The following is an 8,685-nucleotide window of genomic DNA, read 5'->3' on the forward strand; positions in this document are numbered from 1 at the left end:
TCTCAAGCTCCACTGAAGTGGGTTTTTATTCTGTCTGTCTAAGCCTTTACAACTATTTTTTAAAATGTATTTAAAAATATTTAAACACTTAACTAGATTTTGGAGTAATAATTTTTAAATCTCTCTACCTAATTAGCTTTTAATAAATAGTTCCCTGGACCCGGCCAGTGTGGCTCAGTTGGTTGGAGTATCGTTTCATATACCAAAGGTTGCAGGTTCGATTCTATCCCCTCATCTCTATAGAAAAAATATCCCAGATATTTTGTTAACTACAAGTCAGGGTTTAGAGAGACCAAAATATACACCTTTAGCTATGACAAATATTTTCTGTTTTGATTGCGTATCCTCTGTAAGGAACTGTGCTTGGCACTGCAGGGGGACAGGGTATGGGTATGCTGCAAACTTTAAATAATTTCTGCCTCCAAAGGCCTTGTTTACTAGCTGTTGTACAAGGAAATGGTAGGGCTACAGAAGAGAGTGAGCTGGGAAAGTGATTACATAGGATGGGCATCAGGATTTTAGAGATGCTTAGGTGGGGCGTGGCCAAAACAAGGTTGGGAGCCACTGATGTAGGGCAAGTGTGAGGAAAAGACAAAACGAGAGGTAATCAGAGGCATTTGAAAGTATTAAAAGCATACCTTTAAACACATCCCTGTTTTTGGGATCTGGATAAAGAACTGAATGCCCTCTCATGTTCCTCTCCCCACTCTAGAGCTAGCTTCTCAGTCTCCCATGGAAACGATGCTCTAATTCGCTTCTTCATTTGCCCTTGTCCAGAGAAAGTCCAGGTAGACACCGGGATTCTCTCCCCACCCAGCGGTAAAGAGCTCTCTCCCGCCTCAGTGACGTCTGCTGGCTCACCTTGGTGTGGGGGTCCATTGCCAGGAGGTCCAGGTGAAGACGGAGATCCAAGAGCTCATGACAGACACCAACCTGAGTGACAGCATCAGGACTGGCATCCTGGAGCCGGAAGAGGTGCCAGCACTGGTGAGGATGGTCAGCCCATGACCTTCCGACCTTCCTCAGGGCCCAACGGAAGCCAGGCCTCCGAGGCCGTCCCAGCATCGATGCTTTCTTACCATCGGGCCCCCGTTCCAGCAGCAGCCCTGGGCAGACACAGTAAGTGCAGCCGTTTCCCTGCCACAGGGTGCCCGGCTTCATAAGGTGTACGCCACAGGCCACGTTCCCTGAGGAGGGATTCAGACAGCCATGCTCAGTGAGCAGAGTCCAGGCAGGCACTACGCATAGCCGTTGGGCACAGTTGCAAGGTGAAGGTTCAGAAAAGACAAAAACAGTTTTCTCTGCCTTTGAGACCCAACCTTGAATAATCCGTGCTGAGTGTTCCTAGCAAGGATCCGTTGCCTCAGTGTCCAGAACAGGACCCACCAAGTGCCTCCTACCCAATTTAGAACTCCCCTGCCACTGGCCTACAGGGTTCGATTCCGGTCAAGGGCACGCACCTTGGTTGCAGGCTCCTCCCCAGCCTGGACCCTGGTCAGGGCTCGTGCAGGAGGCAACCAATCGATGTGTTTCTCACACATGGATAGTTCTCTCTGCCCTTCCCTTCTCTCTTCCACTCTCCCTAAAAAGCACACATTCCACAGTAATCCTTGTACCGTGCATTAAGCACAATCGTAATGAGCATACCTGGAATACTTAGTGCGCGGACTTCTTCAAAATGACTTCCCTTATTTTATGTGATTCGACCTTATAATAACCTCATAAAACAGGTGCACAGTTCATCGTCATTTTATAGACAGTCAAGAAAAAAGCTTACGGTCACGATACAGTTAAGTCACAGAGCCAGGATTGGATCCCGGCAGCCTGACCCAAACCCTGTGTTCTTCAGCATCGTCCACGTGTAAACATCACAAATACAGACATCCCACGAGTGCCCACTTTATCTCTGCCCGCTTCCAACAGGAGCAGGAACTGAGGCTGACCGTGACTAGAATGGGGACGGACTGTTTGTTCTTTGAGTAAACAAGGTGCGGTGGCTCTCCTAGGAAATCCACATGGACATCGTCCTCACTCGGGCAGGGGAACGCTTGCTAATCTGCACTGACCTCCTCAATGCCTCCTCACAAAAAGGTGGGATGGGGAGAAGCACCCGCAGGTTGACCAGAGACCATTTTTATGTCTTGCTTTTAGGATGATGATGGCCTCCTCGGTGGAGAGGTAGTTCGGAGGAGGATAAATTTCCTGTGAGGAAAACATAACCCTGTAAGTATATATGTTTTAAATGAGACTCCCCATTTTAGGGTAGTTGTTCCATTCATTTCCCGGGCCACTCATTGGTTTCCCCAAACAAAATCCATCTTTTTGGCCTTACCTGTGCCAATGCTTAATGACTGTCAGTCATTAAGTTAAGAAAATACCCATAAATCAACTCTTTGTCTATCATCTACCAGAACATGTTATCTATGTGGTCAAATATAACTTTTTAAAGATAATTCCAGTGTAAGCGGTTTAACTGTTATTTGATGCACTATACATCAAATATGAATTAGAAATCAATGTCACACTCTTTGTTTTAATTTGTATCATACAGAAAGCCTTACATTACTGTACTTTGCCAGTTTTCTATTCTTACTATTAAAACAGCCTTGTACTAGAATGCTGAGGGGATGCGCAGACAACACTGATTTGCACATGTGGTTACGGCGGGTTCTGGCAGGTTGAAGGAGCTGGGAAACACTGCTGAAATGTGAAACATGAGAGGGTCTCCATGGCCCGTTCCCCTTGCTGAGCCCAGGTCTGTGCTGTGCTTTTTGCACAAATAAATCCAAGCATCTTGTGTCCCCTCATCAGGAAGGTTGTCAGTGAAAACCTTCAGGAAGGTTCTATTTGAAAAGTTGGATATCTCAAATAGTTTTTAAACAGACACAAAAGCGTTCAGCTCTCAAGGGAAAAAGAACTAGGACGGGTTTATCTTCTGCTCATAGCACCTGACAGTTTACTAACTTGATACTGAAAATAAACCACATTAAAACCAAAGGAGAGGGGTGGTTTTGCCTTGTTTTGTTTTTATTTAGTTAGTTTTTAATCCCTGCTGGAGGATATGTTTACAGAGAGAAAGCAGGAGGGAGAGAGAGAGAGAGAGGTTGGGGGTGAGGGGAGACAAACCACTGAGCCACGCCGGCTGGGCTGAAATTGGTTGCCTCCCATACGCACCTACCCACCGGGCATCACACCTGCATCCTAGGTATGTGCCTGACCTAGAATCGAACCCACACCCATTTGGTGTAGGGGATGACTCTCCAACCTACTGAGCAACCCAGCCAGGGCATTCTGTCCTTTGTCTCTGTTCCCTTCTACTCCATGTCCTCAGGCCCCCTGGGAATTGAGCCTGTAACCCAGGCAGGTGCCCATGCCAGGAATCGAAACGTAACCTCTGGGTTCATAAGTCGATGCTCAACCACTGAGCCACATCATCGGGCTCATTTTAAAGTGTACAGTTTAGTGGCCTTAAGGACATTCACGTTGTTGTGTGACCATCACAACCCTTCATCTCCAGCACTTTTTCACCGTCCCAAACGGACACTCTGCATTCCCATATTAGTATCATTATCCAAATCATATCATGTATGAGCCTCTGTTTTCTCATTGGACAATAGTGTTGATTAAAAGAAAACTCCTGCTTATAAGATGCTAATGTAAGTAGAGTGAGTGAGCAGTGTAAAACCTAACAGAACTGAAGGTCATACAAGTCTCCTTGCCCCCAAATCAAACTTATACTTAAAAAAATATTGGACTAGCTCCAGGTTACAGCATAGTGATTAGACACGTATGTACCATACAAGCAATCGCTCCAATACGACTAGTCCCTCTGGTCAGCATGCATAGTTTTACAACGTAATTGACTACATTCCCTAGGCCAGTGATGGCGAACCTATGACACGTGTGTCAGAGGTAACACGCGAACTCATTTTTTTGGTTGATTTTTCTTTGTTAAATGGCATTTAAATATATAAAATAAATATCAAAAATATAAGTCTTTGTTTTACTATGGTTGCAAATATCAAAAAATTTCTATATGTGACACAGCACCAGAGTTAAGTTAGGATTTTTCAAAATGCTGACACGCCGAGCTCAAAAGGTTCACCATCACTGCCCTAGGCTGTACTTTACGTCCTGGGTGCTGTCACTTTAAGACGTCTCCTTCTATCGGTTATGAGCCGTGGAAGACTTCAATCATCACTCACTCACAGAACCAAGGGCAGTGTGCATGTCTTGTACCCTCACCTTGTCAGGTTCTTATATTGGAAGTGGACTTACAAGGGAGACACTATGAGAGCAACATTTCAGTAGAACAGGAAGAAGGGGGCCTTACCAGAACACCAGCTCTTTTTCCTTGAGTAGGTGCCTCCGAGAAGGTCTCAGGTGGGGCTAAGGGAACACAAAACAACGGTCAGTACATTGGTGGCTGCTCACCAGGAGTTTCCTCGGGAGCTCTGCCTGATGTGGACAAGGGGCCATGGTGTAGGGAGGTGGCTGGCTACCAAGTATGGTTGAGCCACTGCTGGGTCATCGTACTTGGTGGAAAAGATGGCAAGGAAGAAGAGAAGTAATGGTATGAGTTGAAAAAAAAATTTTTTTAATGTATTTTTATTGATTTCAGAGAGGAAGAGAGAGAGAGAGAGAAACATCAATGATAAGAGAGGATCATTGATTGGCTGCCTCCTGCACGCCCCCCACTGGGGATGGAGCATGCCACAGGGCATGTGCCCTGACTGGGAATCGAACCCTGACCTCCTGGTTCACAGGTCGATGCTCAACCACTGAGCCATGCTGGCTGAGCTGAAAAGTCTTTTTATAGGTATTTTTCTTACACATGGGAAATGGAATATGTGGCAGTTATTAAAAGTGCATCCAGTTAATGATGGAATTCCCACAGTACCTTCTATGGATTTATCCAGAGGGTAGACCTGGATTGTTCGCCAGTAGAAGTCCTGCTGGACAGACTGGATTTCGCGGGCTTTTGGAGATCCTCCTATTGGAAAAATCCATCAGGAGATATGGTGAGAAAGGCACTCACGCCACACAGAGCTATGGACACCCTGCTGGTCCAAGACCAGAGAGAAATTAGGAATCATTGTCAGTTCAGTATTTAGTACCCATTGCTTAAGAGGTTCCCAGAAGTGCCCTCTGAGTCAAAGTTGGACTTCAGAAATATCCCGGAGTTTTGTGTGCAATTAGAACGCCTATCAGAGTGAGTGTGGGACAAACATTTCATTTAGATGAGACCATCTAGAAGGCAGCAGAGCATAATAACATAGACTGGGTGCTGGTGTCTCGGGACCTGGGTTCAAATCCCACACAGAAACCGCAAGAACCTGGGAAAGCCATGTTGGCGCATTGAGCTCCGTTTTCTTTACTGTCATTACAATTTTTAAAAATTATATTTATATTGATTTCAGAGAGAAAGGGAGAGGGAGCTAGAGAGAGAAATATTGATGAGAGAGAATAATTGATTGGCTGCCTCCTGCACGCTCCCTACTGGGGATCGAGCCTGCAACACAGTCCTGATTGGTAATCAAACTGTGATGGCCTGGTTCCTAGGTCAATTCTCAACAACTGAGCCACACCTACCGGACTCATTACAATTTTAATAAAGCTTACAGTAGTTTGTTATGAGGCTAAAATGATTAAATATAGGTAACTATTCGGCATAGAGAACTAGTACTTCATAAGTGATCTATATGTGTTGAATTCGGACATATCTGAAAAAAATGTTAGACACTTGGTGTTGGTTGAATTTGCACAGGCGCATGGCTGACTCTAGGATGGTGGGGGGTGGACATTTCTCTTCATTTTTCACAGGGATGGGAAGTGTCACAGCTTGTGGAGAAGATCTGGAATCATCTCCTCTGATCCCACAGCAGCCCGTGTGGTGGGAGAAGTAGGGTCCGTAGCCCTAACATTATTCTTGAGGTTTTTGTAGAGGTTGAGTGAGTGACTTTCTCCGATGTACAATACTAATTTGGGATTGATCCGCAAGGGGGTTTTTTGTTATCTGGAGACGGAGACCCCTGAAAAACTGTACTGAGCAGTTTTCCATATTCTCTCACCTCAGGTTCTAGATGAAAGAGTGGGAAGCCCTGGAAAAGCCGCCTGAATAAACGCCTCTGCTCCCGTGGAAGCCCCGTGAGTGAGTGACCCTGGGGAGGGCACACGTCGTCTTTTTTCTCTCCTCTCCTGACACTACCCGCTGCCTCCTGCTGCTTATGCAGATTAGTGACCGCTCCTGGGGACCAGGGCTCTTCTTGTTTCCCAGGGCGACCAGAGCTCAGAACACTCAAAAGCAAAGGCCCCGTGATGGCTGTGCAAAAAGCAATTCCCCTCTAACGGATAGCATCTGCCCTCAGACAACTGACAGTAAGACGTTAATTGAAAAGAGCTGAGGGCGTTACCATGTGGACTGTTACTTTGGGGGGTTAATGTCTCCCTCACTGCTGGTCTGAGCCATTCCCTGTTCTGCCTGGAGTTAGCTGGCAGCACATGCCCAGCGGATGCACTTGGCCTGAATGTGTGCATCTTCTGCTCATCTCAGGCTCAGCAAAGTTTAGTTTCTAGTCCATGGACCTCTCATTCTTCTCTGAACTCTGTGGAGTCAAGAATCAGAGTCTTCTCTCCTCTTGGAAGGACCCCTAAGCAGCCCAAACCCATGACCCCACCCCAGTTCTCTCCCAGAGAATCCAGCGGCCCCTCCCCTCTGCTCTCAAGTGCCTGTGCCATTAGCCAGAGGGCAAGACTGATCCTCCACACTCTCCCAGGCAACACTGGAGCAGCCAGCTGCGCTCTCCGCATACACACACAGTGGAAACGCCACCGGGCAATCTTGCTTTCTCTGCTAACACTGCCCAGATCCGGAGTGCTCGTGGTCAATTTCAGATTCGACACCTACATGTTACTTTGCCCTGTAATGTCCATTGCTTGGGTGGTAGATAGCAGGACTCTGAATTTTGAAAAATTGAGGTTCTATTCACTCTATAGCTGTCATCTGGGTTACTTTAAAGTATTCTTAAGCATACTCTGGTTTCTCTTCAGATCGTATAAATCTTTCGCCTTTTACTAAAGTATCCTTAAGGGAGACCCTCTATTTCTTAAAGCTATAAATGTATATAAAAAGTAGATAATTTTCTATTTACATACAGTTTCATTTCCCTCCTCACCTGTGAACATTACCTACTTTTCTCTATATGTATCTAACCATCTATGTACTTGATGTTCTATCTGTCCCCATCATTTCATAAGCCTATCATTGCTTGTTTAAAACACTGGCTATTGGTTGATGATTAAGTAAAAACAAACACCACATTTTCACAATAAGTGAATAAGTGGAATGATAAGATAAAGATATCTCTGTAAAAGAAGAATTTTTGACAACATGGAAGGTAGAAAAGGAAATGTGTTCCATGTCACCGATGACACCTAGGCACACATTCTAAGGACATGAATGGAAAACTATCACAGCAATGGAGGCAACATGCCCCAATTATCCTGAAAACAATAAACATTTCAGGATAAAACAGAGATAAGGTGGGCTAAACACAATGCTAATTTCCCTTTACTGTGTGAAGTGCTTACCTACACATCTCTACAGTTCTGGATTCACTTGGGACTTCTGTAATTCATGATTTTAATACATTTTTGAGAAAGTAAAAATGTACACTTCATATTTTCCCCATGAGTATTTTTCTAAGAGCTGAGGTGCTGAACATCGCAGGACACTAGATATGTACAACTCTACATGACAACTGTAACGAAAGGAATGAACATGCCGAGAAGACGTGGAGGGAAGTGTCGCCTCGCCCGTTGGAAGGGACAGCAATCCCTGGGCCCCATGGACATACCTCCGCAACACGAGGCGAGGGTCCCCATCCCAAGATTTGTGGCCACAACTAGCACCTTCTCCTGCTAAACCCTGAGCACAGAGAGTGGCAGTCAGGACCAGGCACCAGCTGGATGTCACCCAGGACCATTGTGACAGAGCGTCCCAGGGCCTCCAGCGTGACGTCACAGTGCACCCGTGGGCACGGCCGCTGTGGTTCAGAGCCAGAGTTTCACGTTCTGAAGGCCAGAGGCACCCATCCTTCCTCGCGGTCTTTGAGGACAAAATGGATTAAAAAATGACCTGCCCTCAAAATACAGTCAATCGTGAGAATTTCAAGTTGAGACAAATAAAGCAGACATCCATTCTCCCATGCGAGTCTCAAACAATTCTTATTCTCAAGATATCTAAAGATTCCACTCCCAGCAGCCACTGGGGCAAAGAGCCCCCACTTCATCCGATAACAGTAGTCTCACAAAGATCAACGACTTTTTTTTAAATCCTCACCTGAGGATATTTTTCCATTTTCGAGAGCATGGAGGAGAGGGGGAAAGACAGAGAAATATAGATGTGAGAGAAACACATCAATTGGTTGCCTCCTGCAGGAGCCCTGACCAGGCTGGGGAGGAGCCTGCAATCGAGGTACATGCCCTTGACTGAAATTGAACCCGGGACCCTTCCGTCCACAGGCCAACACTCTATCCACTGAGCCAAACCCGCTAGGGCTAGACCAATGACTTTTAAGCTTTTTATCTCAAAGAACAGCCAGTTCTGTCTCCTCTGTTTCCTGTCGCCCAAACTCATTTCCCAAGACTCCAGAGCCTTCCCCCAGCCCGAGCCCTGTGCTTCCC

This window comes from Myotis daubentonii, chromosome 19 (genome assembly GCF_963259705.1).
Source record: "Myotis daubentonii chromosome 19, mMyoDau2.1, whole genome shotgun sequence".
NCBI classification, from domain to species: domain Eukaryota; kingdom Metazoa; phylum Chordata; class Mammalia; order Chiroptera; family Vespertilionidae; genus Myotis; species Myotis daubentonii.